Source organism: Sinohyriopsis cumingii, chromosome 14 (assembly GCF_028554795.1).
Source record: "Sinohyriopsis cumingii isolate HCF-2022 chromosome 14, ASM2855479v2, whole genome shotgun sequence".
NCBI lineage: Eukaryota > Metazoa > Mollusca > Bivalvia > Unionida > Unionidae > Sinohyriopsis > Sinohyriopsis cumingii.
Genome location: NC_142974.1, coordinates 27,943,458 through 27,962,315, shown reverse-complemented (window position 1 = coordinate 27,962,315; position 18,858 = coordinate 27,943,458).

Below are 18,858 nucleotides of genomic sequence, written 5' to 3'. Positions count from 1 at the left end.
GACAGCAGACGTAATATTACTGAGTAGTTACTAGAATTTATCACTGCATGGGTTTGTTTCATAAAATGTTTCGCACTACGTTCTTAATAAAAAATCATCTGTCAATGTTTAGGTATACGTATTCAGTAATCTGAGATAGGAAACATTGTTGGTAATATCTGTTTGGGTCATCTTGTATCTGATATTGCATAGCGTGAATTACTAATATTCCCCTCGAAAATGGGTAACTGATAAAGAATTATGAAGAAATGTCGTCGTCGAGAAACTTACAAGCTTCAAGCTAGCTTTATTTATCTGAACATTTATTGCATTTAAGGTGATACGTTTATTTCTTTCTATTTCAATTCAAATGTGAGCAGATAATGTACGTTTTGAGCCGATACCGTTAGCGTTAGTTCATAATTTGATTGTGGACTTTAATAAGAGAACGCAATTCTATTTCTTAAATGTGGGTCAGTGAGAATAATTTTATATTGTGTCGGTCACGAAGTTTGTTGAACTGCCTTTTCGATTACAGAAGATTGAAGCCTCATAATGTTTCACGGCTGAATTTGTCAGCTCATAGTATGTGAAGCTGGGGATAGGTTTGGGCGTATAATAGACTTGAGCGATGAGTGCCCTAACCTACTTTTGCTTTTGATATAGACGCCTTTGTTGCTGAGAAGAGCAACCTCTATACCCCAGTTTTAGTCCTTATAAGCAGGTTGCAGCTGCATTTTTCGTAAGTCAGAGATTTGTTTCTTCGGAATAATTTTCTACAGTGGTATCGTTAATAGTATACGTGGATTTCATCATTCATATATCGAACAATTTCATTGTAAATATCAGTATTGGTTGTATTATCTCTGCAAGACTGTTATTAGTACACAGAAATCGGTCAGAGTTTTGATAGGCTATGACAGTGCCGTGTTTAGAACTTGTTCGTTTTTGCTCTGGAAGCGTTGGTAGTTCACATCCTTTATTATATATAAACATCAATTTTATTATATTCGGACAGTGTTCTAAGGGCAAGCTTTCTTGGGTCGGTCGCAAAACGACCTGAGAGTTCGGCTGGAATATTGGCGAGCATGCGAGGCTCCCTTTTGGAAACACCTTTCTGCACAACCTCATGACTGTTGATCGTGTGGATAAAGATGGATTATAGTCTAGCTAGATGTTAGAGAAAGTTTTGATTCAGGGGAGTTGGTATTTGCAAGTTATCGCTCAGTACGAGTAATTATCGAATTTCTGTGAGCAAACGTGATACCGTAATTACTCAAGAGACATTATCACGAATTGTTTCATAAAATATGTCCAAAGTTCCCAATTTCTTAATATAGGTAATTCAATCAATGTTTACCTTCGGTTTTGTTGTTTTATATATAAATAATTGTATGTATCATGTGCTCGGGTCGTGTTTGGTATTGCAAGACACGTATTGATATCACAATCAAAAATGCTTCTTAATAGTAATACAAATGTGAGACGAGAAAGCCGTGTAATTTCTAAATTCCGTGATGCGTGGCCATTTGGTGATTGAAGAAATTATTTGTAGTTTCGCGCGTTTAAGACTGTTGTCTTGAAGTCCGTGGAAATATCGGAGATAATCAGCTTGGAGCTATAGAATTTTCATTCGTTCGCTAGTGAGAACTTTAGTGTATAACACGAACGATTTTCTGGTGAACGTCGTTCGTGTTGGGATAGGTTTGTCACATATTTTTTCCTGCTGTCTTGTTTGTTTTTGTTTAATAGGATAAAACAACGAAACAATCAAAGAATAGGCTGGCTACTCAGGTTGTCTATACAGCTTCCTGAAGTATGGGCAGTCAGATAAGATCAGAAAAAAATATTTTGCTGCTGTTACCAATTTGCTACAGCAATTATTTTTTTTATAACTATCATCTTTGGAACTGATGAAAATAAAAACATTAAGATGTATACTTGCCGTGACAATTAGCTTAATGTAATTTCCCAATCATAATAACGTGAGTCCACCAATACTAGATAACACTGGATCACACAAAGTGACAAATAACCGTGTACTAGAGATGTATTCACCATGTACCGCTTCCACGAGTGGTGTGAAAAGGACGTCAAATCTCGATCAAATCAGAAACACGTCTCATATTTACTCTGCATCATGTGTATTAGGTCGGTATAATTAGGTGGCACCACAATTTACCAAAAAAGCGATATAATTGGGATGATGTTGAAGAATAATTATCACGTTTCAGAAAGTTGATTTGTTAAAGCGAGGATCAGATTTTTTCCTTTCGTGTAAATCAGGATTTCCATATTTTAGATCAGGTACAGGAGAAGCACTCATCTATTGGTAGCCAAGAAGAAGAACCGGACTGTCATTATAGACGCTTTAGTATTAGAGTCCCATCAGGTAAACTCTATATTTAAATGTAATTAAAAATTGTCACTTTCAACTGTTGAACAAACCAAGAACAGCTCTATTTATAGACCTTTCTCGAGACAGCAATCGTCTCTAACAATTCTTACGTCCAGAAAAACCCCCTTACCGCACTCTGTGCTGCTAACCAATGATTACCTTTTATGCAGGGTTGCAATATACACATCATTTCATCACCCATGTCCTTTTTCAGTTTCAACTAAACAATTACTTAACATTTCAATTATGCATGTAAATCATATTTACAAGATCTAGGTCACTATAATGTATCTGAGAAATAAATCATCCATAAAATAGGTAAACAAAGCTGTCAGTTTTTCAAAACTGCTTAGTAATTGCAAAGTATTATGTAAACAGGAGAAGTGTTCCGAACATATCATATCGATTTCTTGTGATGACACGTGTTTAGATAAATCTATTTTGGTGAAATCAAACTCAAGCTATATTGATAAATCTATGAAATTGTAAAATGTTTGATGTGCTTTAAAATCCATGCTAATATTTTACATGAACTTAACTTAAAAAAGGTTCTGGCATGCAAAATTTGAAAGTGTAGTTTTCATACACCAGCATGAGAGATATACCTTCACCTGCTATTAGTTTATTATAGCATTAAAATATTAGTGAACGGTGTGGTTTGATTTGTTTGAAATCTACGATCACACATTTCAAATCATGAAAGCCAATACAGTGAAAAAATTGTCACAGTAGCAAAGCAAATGGTTCCGAATATGAAAGGAAGATTTTATGGTCATAAGGTGATATGGCAGCCATATTGGATGTCAGATTTCCGCCATTACTAACTAAAAATCACACGATCTATTTCAGTGAAAATTCCAATTTCATATGACCATCATTTCCGAAGTAGTATTAGCAATGAGATTATACATGGCAGCTATGGCGGACATATTGCGTGCTCCAACGGCACCATTTTCGTCTGTTACCACCTATATATCATACAAATCTTCGTGTGAAAATCCCATGATGAAACCAATTGCCATGGAAGAGGAGCAACAATCAAAATATTTTCAGAAAAGGCTGTTGATACTGTCAGCTTGCACGTTCAAAAAGGATTGTTTGCAGTTTCATCCAGTTACACCTTGCAAGGAATCTGTTGTTAACGTTTTTTGGAATTGACCCCAACAGGTTACAAGGAGTGGCGATAACAAAGTTGGGCTAACTAACGGACGACCATACTTTTAGCTCTGCATACAAATACCAAATCAAAAGGCTTTGAATATCATTTAGCTTCACTCCATCAACTAACTTGCAAAGTCAACCTGATTAGTAATCCTAACATGAGATCAGTTTTGTGTACAAAACCTTTCTGTCATTTATATTGATATTTATACCATAATGTACCAACGCCTAGCGGATAAATTAGTTAATAAATTAGGTCATAATCAAGCGCCTAAACGTTAACTTGTTTACGTCTTACCAATTAGCACACTCGGGTTCATTATTTGTGTACACCTTCAAGTCCTTCTCAGCATTTTGGCTGGCTGGTACATTCGAGTCGACCTCTAAGAAGCTTTAAATAAATGAAGGCTTACTTTCATTGTATACTGAATGCTAACTTGCTATTATTTAAAATAAATGTCAATTGAGATTGTTTTTCCCATTGCTATTTTTCTAATTATCCACGTTTTAATTGGACAGAGTTTTCTAGATCGTTATTCATCTTCTTTCAGACATTGCTTGTTAGTCGGCTGTCTTTTCCTTTCTCCCCTTATCCAGTAGTCGTCTTGTGTGACCTCAGCCGTGAGATCGTTTCAGTTTCTTCCATTCTAAGGTATCACATTTATATAAAATTTTCTTTTCTTTGGTTTCCTGTGGGCTTTGAAGATCAAATTATTGCTTGGTTGTTGTATCATTTGTATCCTATTTTGTCTTACGGGAAGTTCGTATTTGTTGCTCTTTCTCAGCTGTCCTTCTCATTCGTACCTGTATCCATATAATTCTTGTATTGTGTCCATTCTTCTTTCTACTCTGTTAAACTATCGTTTTAAGGTGTGAAAGTGCGAATTGTTTTGCCTTTGATATATTGCGTTTTATATGGCGGTATTTCACTTGTTTTTAAACTTTTTTGGGACATTATTGTTTCCACCTCTAACAACATACCTTGATAATGCTTTTCGGGTTTGACCTTCAGCCGGTAGTTCTAGGTTTTCAATTTCACTGGTGATGTTTGTACTTCCAGTTGCACCATCCTCGGTTGGTCATTTTGTTCTAGTTGTGTGTACAGCCGCTATCTTCGCTCAGTTCTCTTCGTCGTCTTTTTGATTTATGAAGTCCAGTTTGCAATATTTCGTTCCTTTCAATTTATGTCGTCTTTTAATATTCACTCTGGTTTAGGGTCTTAATGATTTGTTTATTTATGGCTCCTTTCAGTTCTTTTATTACGTGTCTTAAGGGAGATTCCTGATATGGTCCTATGCAGTTCAAATAAGATGTTTATTGCTTGATCATCTAAATCTAGAATACACTGTCTTCGATTAGATAATAAATCCACATTTGCTATAGTTACAATGGAAAATGCATCATCTATCCATGCCTTCACACGGAAGCGATGGAGACTGAAAACGGTTTTGTAGTTTGTTGCCTGTCCTATTTCGATCTTTACGATACTGGAACCCGTTTGCTTGTCTGGGTGTTCCAAATCCGTCGCCATTTTCGATTCCTTGATGTTTACATTAAGTTTCTGTTTTACCCTATGTACACTTAGTTTCAGTGGAATTTCAATAGCAATTCCAGTGAAGTAATAATCCCAGTGAAGTAAACGTCAACGTTTTACCCGCTATTGGCCTGTCTATTTTCGGTGAATCGACTACCTTTAAAATATTTCCTTTTGCTCCTATGACATCATCCGTCAATAAGAGTTAATGTCACTTCCGGTTTATGATGTATATCCACTTCCAAATGTTAGTAAAGGCTTGATAAATGTTTGCACCGATATGGTGTTGAACACTTCACCACAAGTAGGCATTTCGTCTATTGCTAGATTTGTCATATCTAGAGGTGCGCGGTATTACCGGCATACAACTTTTTTCCATCCGTCATTATGGAATGTATGGTAATTAGCAAGAAATCTTGCTTTTAGTTTCAGAAATATCTGCATTTGTAGCAAACCTATGGTGACAAATATAATTATATTTATAATCCTTTAATCTCATCTTTGACACCGGTCATATATGCCAAAGCTGTGACCAAATGGAATGATGTAAAACGGATTCGGACAAAATCCAACCTTCAGAAAAATTGCGGATTTAAACAATAAAACAACCCATATGTAATGTTGCAGTTATTTACAGCGTGTGTGAAAGTGTTAAGTATATGTATTCCATTTTAAGACTGCTAATCATCTTATGATAATCAGAGCTCACCTGTTCTCTCAACTGTACATAATTTCGCAAGTCCACTAAATGTTTTTCTTTGTTGAGTAAGTGTGTTTACTATTTATCGCCCATCTTTAAATTTCAAAAGTGTTGGCATCCCACTCAAAGATTCCTGCCTATTATATTAACAGAGTATCTAGAAAATTGTAGGTTTCTTTATCAACACATCATATTGGTATCAATAGGCTCTCTACTGTCAGAACGATGTCTTTCACAGTATCAGATATAATGTAAAAATAATCGTCCCACGTTAGGATCAAGGATTTGGATGGCAATTTATAGAACAATTTACATACACATAACAAATTCATCTGCTGTTAGGTACTTACTGTTTAATTATGGAGTTGGGGCAGCGATTGTTGTTTTGCGAAAATATATTTCCGTTCGTTCATATCAGGATAATTAATATTTGTTTTCCTAATAATAGTATTGTTATATGATAATGTTAGTTTGCTATAAATAACAAGAAATTTCTTTTGCAGCTATTGACTAACAGAAAGTAAGCACAAATGTGTCAGGCGATTGGCCCAAAACATTGAATTTTCGTTCACAAATATTATTGAGATATACTTTGGTATGTTACGCGGTACGTTCGGAAAGACCGCGGTATACCGCGGTAAGAAATCGTTCGCGATATCCATTTTTAGTCATATCTATCCTTTGGATTCCAGCTTGCATGGTACCCACTGGAATATTGCCTTTATCGATGTGGATAGCTTCCGTTCGGAACAAATTATTAACCTGTTTCAATGAAGTTTCAGTTAAAAGTTTATTATAATCTCATATATATAAATACCCACTAGTAGTGTTTGATCCGTACACTGCATGAGATATATACAGTCAATGTTTATTGGATTACTATTCGATTACTTGATGGAGTTTGCAATACAGACTGATTCACATGTGCGAAACCAATAACTAAGAAGGATCAGCCAGTAGAATATGTGTCTCTGAGGGACCTGTTTTAATGATCAACTAAAACAAAATAAGTGTTCACTCAAGTTTTTGTTTTCCCAACAGAGTTGAATCACTTGCATTAAGTGGAAATGGTATAGATCATTTTATCTAATATGCACATTGCAAAGCCTCCTCGTTAAAAATGGTTTAACTAAGCTGCATTATACATAGAAAGATGTGATAGTTTGTATAGCTATCCAGGCTAGCATTGGGCAGTTGCATGAGTGTATCAATCAGTTGCATCATTGTCTATATGAAATGATATAACCAGTAAAGTGTTAAAAATGCTTTTGAAACCAACAAAAAAAAATAGTTTTTTCAAGGTGGGTTTGTTGTATTGAATCAGGGCAAGAATGGACAGCCAATAATATGCAATTTCGCTATGGCAATAGTCGCTGCTGATTTTTGATAATGAACGTTCTATAGGGAAATTATGTGTAGTTCAGTATTTCACCGTCTTATAAGGACCCGCTTAAGAGAGGTCACCTAATCCAACATATCAGTATGTATCCAGTACACAATATGTCACCCTGTTCATAAGGTCAATATTGCAGAAAGTGTGCCCTCGGAAGTCGGCTGTATTCGTAATTGTCACTGAATATGGGATCCAGTTTATGTTCATCTGGGCTGAAGAAGTACGCAATGTTTCAGCACTAGCAAAGAATTATAATTTTACATGTGTCTATTAATACTTTTAGCGGTTTCACAAAACCTACTGTATCAATTTTAACCAATATTGGCAGAGAGTATACCGACACAAAGGTCTTTTAGATTTATACCAATGATTCTGATGTGCCATTAAAATGTCACCAATCATTAAACATATAACACAAGCTTGGGACATTTTCTTTTTAAACCTGCTGAACAAAATTTCATAACATTTGACACAAAAACAAAACAGATCAAGTGTATACAAATGATGCTGTCCACGTTCTGAAATGACTACTAATAAAAACAGTACATCTTTTTCGGTATATAAATGCTTTACTCAACATTTTTACCATTGACCTATTCATATTCACATAAGCATTTTACAGGACATCCTGGCATGATTACCTTCTTTGTTTGCACAAGCAATAATTATGCCAATCGGCCAACAAATAAAGAAGCCATTGTGACAAAACGAAAATGACTTATAAAATAATGAACAGACTTTGATCAACTTTAACAAGATAGCAACCTTTTATTAAAAACATAAACTTGCAAACACTTTCTCCAAAACCACTGTTGTTGTTGTTGTTGGGTTTAACGCCATTTTTCAGCACACGATAGGCCGTACATGGCGGCCAGTATTAATGGTGGAGGAAGAAACCGGGAAAACCTCGGAAAGAACCACCGACCCACGAGAAGCTACTGGCAAGCTTTCTCACATACCCGCATTGGCTGAATCTGAGACTCGAACCTGCGCGGACAGAGGTGAGATGGCAGTGATCCGCAACGGAGAGCGCTTTAGACCACTCGGCCACTCGGGGCCCCTTCCAAAACCACTGACTAGAAATTGACTCATCTTGAGAGAACACATTCTGGCATGAATACCATTCAAATGTGTAATAACGACGCTGAATTGCCAATGAGTGTGGCCACTGATAACAAAAAATAGAAAACCTTTTAAACTACGTCAGAAAAACTGCCAGAAGGAATTAGGCTAAGCTTGATAGAAAGTATCCTAACATACAAATGATGGCATTAAGTTTGTCAGTACTAAACATACAATTGTTTAGTGACTTATAAAAATCCACTCAACAGATATTGAATTTGACAGAAAACATAATGTCATCAAGTTATTTCATGTTATATGGACGCACCCTCAAATATAACTACTGTTAATATAAATATTTAAATGATATTTGTACACAACAGCTCAACTTAAGTATACTAAACACCGACATAGCGTATCCCGGCAGATATGGCTTTACAGTTGGTGCAAATACCACTGTTCGACCATCATATATTGCCATCATTTCTAAAAAAAGAAACACTTTATACAACTGATGAAAAACCGTTAGAAAAAATCGTACTAATGATAAATGTTCTCATAACTAAACAATAAACATCATTGGAAGACAATTTCCTACTGATCTATAATGTCTTGCCAAGACGCACTTACTTTTGGCTGTGAAGCAAATAGCAACAGATAAATTGTTCTTGTGGAAGGTCTTAAATCATTTGCATTGGCCGAAAATTAAGAGGGATGTTTCTAAATACTTTAAATTTCGTCATACTTGTCAAATGGTAGAAAATCCAAAGAATAAGATACATAAGCCTCATCTGCAACCTATTCTTACATTTGACGAACCATTTAGTGGAATGTTAGAAGATTGTGTGTGTCCTTTGCCTTAGACCAGGTTAGGCAATATATGTCGACTATTCCTTTGTGAGGAATAAAAACTTAAGACCACAGTAAAAGCTTTGGCATACTTGTTTGCCGTTCCAAGGCAGTCCACTCTGATAAAGGGTCAAATTTTAATGACATTAAGCTTCCAGCATGTTATGCATGAATTACGTATGCAATGGTTTAAACCTTCTGCCCATCACCATGAGAGTCAAGGTGCTTTGGAAAGAATGCAGCAGACTTTTAAGAATATGATTGGATCGTATTACGTAGATAAACGAACAGATGAGGATTAGTGTGTTCATTTGTTGTTGTTTGTTGTCAGGGGATCAGTTCAAGATCATCTTCAAGTTACGTATTTTGGTCCTTACACCATTGAAAAGAAAACGAGTGCCTTAAATTACATTATAAATAGTAATGGGAGGAGAACAGAGAAACAACTATGCCACATAAATATTAAAATGGAGTATGCTGACAGATATAGCCATGTAAACTAATCAATACATGTTCCACGAAGTGAGTATTTAAAGGAAGACTAGAAATAAGATTGTAGTGACTTTGGAGTCAGCAATATTCGCAGTCTGGAATAATTGTACAATCTGAGCCAGAAACTTTCGTATCTGCATCCACGAGATCTGTGTGAATTCAAACAGCTATTAAGTTAATATAAGCACTTATTTCCAAACTTAATATGCCATGAATTTTAAATAGTAGATTCTACACCCGTGCAACTACATCTTTGAGAAAACTGGACTAGCAAAATGTGTCACCAAGTAATACCTTTATAAGGAATTATGGCAATTTCCACTTACATGAAACGGAAAAGGAATTTCAGCATTTGTAACTACATATGCACTTTACCAATATAAAGTCATGCAGTTCGAGCCGAAAGGATCCCATTGTACCTTCCAATACTTGATGAACATGATAACATCTGATATATGTTCTTGTGAAGCTTACATCGATATCGTCATAATCTGACACGATACACGGACATACCAATTGAACACCATTCGAAATGTCTTTGGTCGACTCGTTGGTTAAAATTCGACAATTAATTTAAGTAACTGTGACTTCTACTGCGCTTCTAGTACATTTTTAGGACAATTTGTGGGAATCGGTAACGTTAAACCTATAGAAGTTAAGACTTAAGGATATCGCTGAATTTCCTGTGCCTATCAGTAACAAGCAACTCTCGTGATTCTGGGTATGTTTGGATATTATCCGAAATTTTGCTCCAATTTATCCATAACTGATAAACCTGTGACCAATTTGATAAGTACGGAAAAGCACGTTATATTGCTCTGACAAATATTACTAGTGTTTTGTTAAGTTAAGCATCATGCTCAAGAATACATCCGTTCTTTCATCTCCAGATTCCAACCAATCATATTAAATGTATGTTGCAGCAAATGAATAAGGGTTTGGTGAGGTATAGATACAGGAAGAGAATAGTTGTTCAGTAAGCTATATTTCAAAATAATTAATCAAGTACCAAGCAAATTACTCCACAATTGAAAAGGAATGTTTGGCTTAAACATTGTTCTTGCAACCTTCTGAAGCATATGTTAATTCGACTACTTCTCTGATTCCTGTAGTGAGTTATCATAACCCCCTTATTTTCATTAATAAACTGACAAACAATAATCAAAGATTGGTAAATGGAGTTTCACATTCATAGAAGGCTTATATTGTAGTATTTTGTACTGCAGGAAGAGGGTTTTTTCTAAGCAATGCGTAAGTCCATTCACGGGTTTGAAGGTTGAGATGCATTAGTCCTGAAGTAAACATGACGTGATCTGATTGCAGGTCATTAGTTCTCATAATAGGCCAGGTTGATCTAATTTATTATTGGTTAGTGTAAAAGCACGTGATATTATTTACAAGTACGGATCTTTCTAGAATTAATGTTGGATGCTAGCAATTATTAGCTATCTATACAACGACATTGTTGCATACATTAAGGCATTCTTAGTAGCAGACATAAGTCTTGGAAGATAGTTATATTGAGAAGATTGATGTATTCGTTGAATTTAAACAACAGTTGCAATTAAAGTGCTCGAAATTTTCAGATTAATTAGAATAATAACTGTCACGTAAATACTGTGAATTCACAAAAACATTTGAGATTATATCATGGTGATTTTTCTGACCTGTTAATACACAACACATTATAGGACAATTTTTGGATTACTATTCGAATTCATTCAGATTCCTCGGTAATTTTGGAGTTGATAAAAGATATCAAAATGTTTAAGATTTCAATTACAATAGTTTTAGCTTTTACCTTTCACTTAGCATTTAAGGGAAGAAATCATATTTTCAATATAAAAATGTGGCTTGTTTTCCTGCTTTCTTGTTAATTGTTTATTAGCATACCGTCGTAACGTTGTGAAATTAAATTATTTCCATAGACAGTGAAAATTCTAAATCCAAGTAAATTTCAATTGCTAATGCAAATTAGCTTTATTATCTCAGCAATATTTTGAAGAAATTCCGGTCCAGGACAAGTCCGTAAATGAATGTTAGGAATTGCGACTTAAACTATGTAACGTAAATTAATGTTCGGAATTGGGACTTAAACATGTAACGTAAATTAAATGAGACCAAGAATGCAAGTAGTGTTCAAATAAAAAAGTTATTTTTCTAAGTTTCAATGCTTCAAGATGAAAGACACTTACATCATTGTGAAAATATTCCAAATAATTGTAAATAGTATAACACAATTTCAAAAGCATAGAATGTTACAAACAACTTCCAATAGTCTTTCATCCCCTGATGTACCACAATGATCCCATCCTAAATGTCTTTGAATGTGTTATGAATGATCCCAAAGTAGTGTTTTAGTTCAAATTGTAAGTAAACAATTACTAATTCCAATAATTAATTTAAAGAAATGATTCCTCTAATATTATATCTCAAAACAACTGTTGTACATGATGATCATAGATTCTCAAAGACTGGCATTGAATATGAATAAAATCTTTGTTTATCAAGCCGCTTTTTATACACATTTGACCTTGAGTTTAATTTTTAATGACCATTTTGTTTGCCGCTTAAAATCTCCACAACATGGGAAACGTCAGTTACGCATTTCGAACAAACATGCTTGCCAGATATTCACTAACCAAAGGTCATCGCTCCATTTAGCTCCATACGAACCCGTGGAAACGTTAGCTAGCCAAACAACTTGCCCTTTTCCGAATTAAACGCTAACGTTTATTGACTACCTGACATTTGACCTGTTAACCTTTCAATATTGTAACCTCTACGATATCCATGTGTCTTGATTTCGATGAAAGATTCATATAAAATGTTTAAGTTGTTGAAATTTGTACGAAGAATATGTCATTGTCCAACAAGGCTACTATGAATATTCTTAACGATTTTCTTTGGAAAATGTAACGATTAATCCGTTTGGTCCGTGTGTTAACCAGCAGATAGTGAACGACATATACTATAATAAAAAAATTCATCCGCACACGATTGACTTGGAAAACGTGGTTCTGCGCTCCCTGGATCGCAAAGATGGGCGGCCAGCTTTTGGTCATGGTGCCGTTGGACCTAAAGAGTGGCTTGCCAACAGAATTAGTCCACTACGAAAGCAACTGAAGTATCCCATTCTACTGGACCTGTCAAAACATGATTACCGCGAAACACCTATCCTTCACGGCTGATTGATTCGTTTTGATTTCATGACACAGCAACACATGCTTGTGTTTTATTTCCGATACATTTCGCGTTAAGGGAGTAGTCCGAGGACGCACCCTGGCAGCAAAATCAGACTGATGCAGTTGTAGGATTCGAATTTGCACTCTGTACTTGCCTGGAAAAGAGATATTTGACTATTAGGAATAATAATACATGTTGTTTGGATGCTAACTCAATGCACACATTAGTTTGATATTCACACTGTTACGAATCTGTGGTTTAATACTAGGGAACAGAAAAGAGCGAAAATCAACAATTTTTTTAAAATTCAACAAACAATGTATATCCCTAGAGTACAAAGTATACATTTAAAATAAACCTTCAGTATTGCAAACTAAATTCCAAATAGTCATAACAGTTATACCTTAATTCCAGATGTATATATTTCTAAATTAGTTCCAGTGTTATTCAAAATAAGTTTCGATATTAAATACGCTAATGTGTTAGTGGCCTGGATTGTGGCTATGTGTTAACATTCTTTAGATGTATCACAATAATATATTCGAAAATGTTCTTATCTAAATTAACTATAATTACAGATTAATATTCCAGTCGAAGATTTTAACTGATCACTTTGTAATTCCAGTGAATAATAATCTGAATCGATAAATTCGCCGAAATGAAAAACTGAGCACACAACTATGACTGATTCCGACTGAAGAATGAGCAAGTTTTTGGTATACGCGATGATTTAGCAATCTATATGACATAGGTCGCAATTATCATTTGCTGAAAATACTCTGGTTCATTAAATTAACTTTTCTATTCAAGGCCTTTTTAAGGTCAGAGTCTAGACTAAAACCATGTTTACCATCGTAATTATCTGACAATTTAAAACACGATCATAGAAAAAGTTAGCATGTAGCTTTTTATTTGGTATAAGTGTTGTTCTAATAAATATATTATGATAAACTCAAAGTTTAGGCAATACAATTTTTTTCTTCTTTTTCTTTACATTAAGTACAATTTCAATGTTGGGTACAAAACCCGATCCAGTGATCTGCGTTTCAAAAGATGAGCCGTGAAAATGAACCCAATGTCTCTGATTATTCAAACCTGCTCGACTCAACAAGCATAATTTTTAATTTCATTGCATAAAACTATAATGAGTAACATTAAAGTTATGGTCTGTCAGGAAATGTATGAAAATCCAAAGACATTTGATGGTTTTCAAATTAGGAAACAATTTAATCTTATCGCTCAAAACACGTTTTCTTATTGATGACTATTTCCCACTGAAGGGCTGCTGTGGAACCAAGTGGATAGATGATCACTGTATAACGAAAATCCACTAGCCATGTTTATGTGTAATGCTTTGTTTTGTTTGAATTTGACTTAGTCGTTTGATGTTCCAGACCATTTGAGCACAAATACGACTTGGATAGATTAGCAACAACAGATATATGAGTCAAGGAGATATGGTTTTCGCCAAGCTAGCACGATAGGAATAGTAGATTTATATTTACAGAAGAAAACAAATGTGTCCTCATATTTATTAATCATTACACATTATCTATTAGAATTTATACATTAACTCTTTATGAACATGATAGAACAGACAGAACAACAGGCTTACTCTAAAGCAAAAAAAAAAAAAAAAAAAAAAAAAAAAAACCTTGGAAAGGATTTGGGGACATTTGCAAAATTTCTAGAAATTAAACTGAATCATTATATGTAAGTATCGAATATTTATTACGTGTTTTGGATTTAACATCTTTAATGGTTGTGAACTACGAACAACCATTGCCTTTCCGGACATTATGACGATCTTTCGTTTGGCTGTTCGTCTTCTGGATGCAAAGCGCGTTCATTTTCACATAAAAGAACATAGTCTATCTCGATAAAAAAAACCAAAAAAAAAAAAACCAGCTTAATTGTCCCATCTATGTCTTCAACGATACGACCAGGTATTTAACTAAAATATTTTGATGTCGAATATCCGCTGAACTCTATATCAAAAGAAAAGTTTATTTGGAACTTTCTACAGCCTGAAGTAGAAATAATTCTGTTGTAGCTCGTTTTCTTCATGTGGCGAAAGCGTCGTTTTAAGATGTCTTGGGGATTGCGGTATGCAATTCTTCAATTCTTCTCATTGCGCTCGGTAGGATTTCAAATGCATTCAGATCGTTTGTTGTAGCGGCTCGTCATTGGCTCGAAACTCATCAAAAAGTTTTACGCAATATCATGTTTCTCAGCCATGTAAATACAATGTCCAACGCTCTGGTACAGTCCAGATTTCATCCAATATTATCACAAGAGAAATATATTTATTTCCCATGCACGTTAGATCCCAGTTAGAATCACCCAGCAATGACGAAACTGTGAAAAGTTTGTGATTTTACTTCTATTACTTCTCACTTCTTTTGAAACAGCTCAATGGCCGTAGTCCGTAAGCAGATGTCCGTTCTCCATTCAGATACACAAGTTTATGACAAGAGACTGTTGATTACCGATGATATTTTGGTTACATTTACGTTGTGAACATATTCACGCGCTGCAAGGTACTTGACAGATTCTTGCTGAGATCTGCTTGATTTTTGCTTAATTATGCAGTGATATATATGACAAATTCATCCGGTGATTGTTGAGTTTCCCTGTGAATGTACAGTCAGTTTGAAAACAAGACATTTAACGAGATTAGGTGGGAATCCATTGCAACTCTAACCTTAGCAAACCTGTCTGCAAAGGCCGAAAATCTATCGATAACAAGTTAATACATACATACTTCAGCAATGGGACTCTTAGCTTAGTGTATTGTAGTGATTCATAGTTGTTATAGGTAAGTATAAGACATTGGTTGACAAAACAAATGTACCTATGGTAATGATGATAAAATCAAGTTAAGATTGGACAATAACAAGTCTATTACTCAGAAATTTACAATGTCCCCACCCCCCGGGATAAATTTGTCCATGATTCTCAGTCTGAGATCTTTAGCGTCGAAACCTGCAATATGCGTCGCCTCGAGTGATGGCTCAAGAAGACAAACTTGCTCCTGTGGATTGTGTATGACATTATCTTCACAGTGGAATTGTACAGCATGCTAGCGACAAGCATTAAGAAAAGGGTAGAACAATTGGTGCCTATCCATGCGCATTTCTGGAATATTCGTTATCGCGTGAAGCATTAAAATGTCGATCAAACCACGCTGGAATGACCTGATGAAAACATTCGTTAAACTCAAAAGTGTTAACCTCGGCATATCCAGGCAAGTCAATGTCATGCAGAGGCCTGCTGTGTGGGAGATGACCACATCAATTAGAATTCGGATTCCACTGGCCTAGTTCCAGAAAACTAGCGGGGTAATCATATGTGTTCAGAAGACACGCATTTCAATATCTCACGCAGGATATAAATTTGACAACATTTTTCAATCGGCCTCGAATTATTTTTTTATTTTGTTCGTTCAATATTCGAAGCAACAGACACACTTGAAACTAAATAGCTGGTGATGTAACATATAGCGTCGGAGTATTGGGACACTAACAAGAAATGAAAAATTCTTCGTCACTAAAAATCTCAACTTGGTAATACAAATGGATCAAAGTAGTCCTTGCCACTGCTAAACAAAAATACCGATACTGAGTTGCCATTGTCTGGTATAGGAAGCCTAAGCAAAATTAATCACGCGTCAGAGTGGAAACTGTAAACAGAGACGACACGTGGGCATTATATTCAATACGTCTAAGAGCACAATAATGCTTATACTTACTAGAAGTATGAAGCACTTTGCCGGTTGTTGTCGTAATAATGATTGGACATTTCAACGCGCGCCCCAATGCAACAACATCTTCGAGTTTAGCGACATGTTTCTTAAATACATTCTACTGTGGAGTCTTTGTGCGCCGATGTTCGGTTGCATCATGACAACGCAAAACACTCAGTAACACAGTTATTTGTACCTGTCCTCATTTAGCCCAGTACATCAAGATTAGGTTCATTCGTCGCATAAATTCCATATCTTAACTCGGTCGCCCGATATACATGGTTGTAGTTGCGGCTGTCGATGCCGGTTAACATGCTCGGCGAAGAACGTCCCGTCAACATAATAACAGTATGATCACGTTTGCGTTCTTTACCTATATTATCATTTTAACCTTTGATCACATACTCGTTATTGATGCTGTCATGAGTAATAAATTAATTTGGACACAGTGTTTACGGTGAGAGGAAGCAGATTAATAATTATATAGATCCGTGTATCGTTCATGCTGGCATCATTGACGTTACTTGGTTCTATATCAGATTCATCCATGTGGAATACACATGAGAAGCGTCATGAACTTCAAATACATCCTGGGCATCACAGAATATTGATGCAGCAATGAAAATTTATTTTGGAATATTTTTCGCATGTGAGACATTCTTTGCAAAATCAATTTTTTGCGATATTTTTCTATTTCTCTATCACGAAGAATTATGTCAAATTTGAAAAAGAAGGTAATTCAAATGTCAGGATATTTTAATCCCGGTAAGCTGAAAATACATGTTTTGTGCCCACTGAGCACGTCCTTGACATAGCGCTATTATTATTATTATTATTATTATATACATATACATATGTGTATATATATATATATATATATATATATATATATATATATATATATATATATATATATATATATATATATATATTGGTAAAATAATAAAATATACTAGAGACAAACAGTCATACATATAATTATATTGTTATAAAGGATATACAATATATCAATGTAAATTATACAATTTTATATAGTGCATTAGCATTAAGTCCATTAGGATACAGAGTATCTAACTTATGAATCCAATAAATTTCTTTTATGAGTCTATTCATGTCACCATGCACAATATCTATTGGCATGAAAGAAAAATCAAGTAGAGAGTGATTATTGGTGTTAAAGTGTGTTGAAACATTAGAGGAAAACTGAGGATCTCTATAATTTTTTATATGAAAGCGATGATTATTCATTCTCTTAGAGACTTGTTGTAGTGTTTGTCCAACATATTGCATGCTACATTTTTTACAGGTTATTAAATAAATCACATCAGTTGATATGCAGTTAGTGTTATCGCGTAGAGAAAATATCTCTTTTGTATTAGCACTACTGAAAGAAGTACTTTCTCTTATGTTTGCACATTGAGAACACCGGTGTCTGTTACATTTAGATGACGAAAAGTGTATTTTTTTATTTTCTGTCTGTTTAGTTCTGATTAAAAAATCTTGCAAATTCTTGGGTCTTCTATAAGCGAGTACTGGTTTAATTTTGAAAAGTGATTTGACGCTAGTTTTATTGGATAAATTTAAGAAACTATACTATTTATTAATTATACGACCTATATTAGGTAATGAATTGTATATCCTTTATAACAATATAATTATATGTATGACTGTTTGTCTCTAGTTTATTTTATTATTTTACTAATTCAAGTTTCATTAGAGACTCGTGTATCTTTTATATCCTGTCATATATAATTGTTATATAATTGTTATAAAATTGTTATAATGATGCATATCATTTATGACGTTAGGTAATGACGTAATTGTTGTTTTAAAATAAAAGACGTCATCCCTTACTTTCAAAACATTTCGTGCCTGAAGAAGCATACATTAAATGCGAAACTAGTTGCACAGAATTTTGTGTTGTTTTCTTATCACAATTCTTAAAATATATATATATTGAAATATCTAATTAAAATCAATTTGTTGAGAAAGAGTTTTACTGAGTCTCCAGCGGACACAAACTGATGAAGGGAATAAATATTCTTCGCCGTGTTTAGTGATTATTTGCTGACCTGTATATATAGTACTACATATCTAATTGGAGGGGAAGTATATGTTCTAGCAGCAAAGGTTCATTGATCAATCTTACCATAAGAAACATACTTGGGAATGTGGGCAACCTGCATCATTTTCTTCTCCTGCTCCCTGCTTCAGTAACTTATTACACAAATATTTTCCTCAGATGTATTTGTTTTATGTGCATATGACAAAAGTTCGTATCAAGTTGATACGATATCATTATTCTATTTGTTCTTCGAGTTCTTTCATTGCAATATATAGCATCTTATTTTGGTTAAAA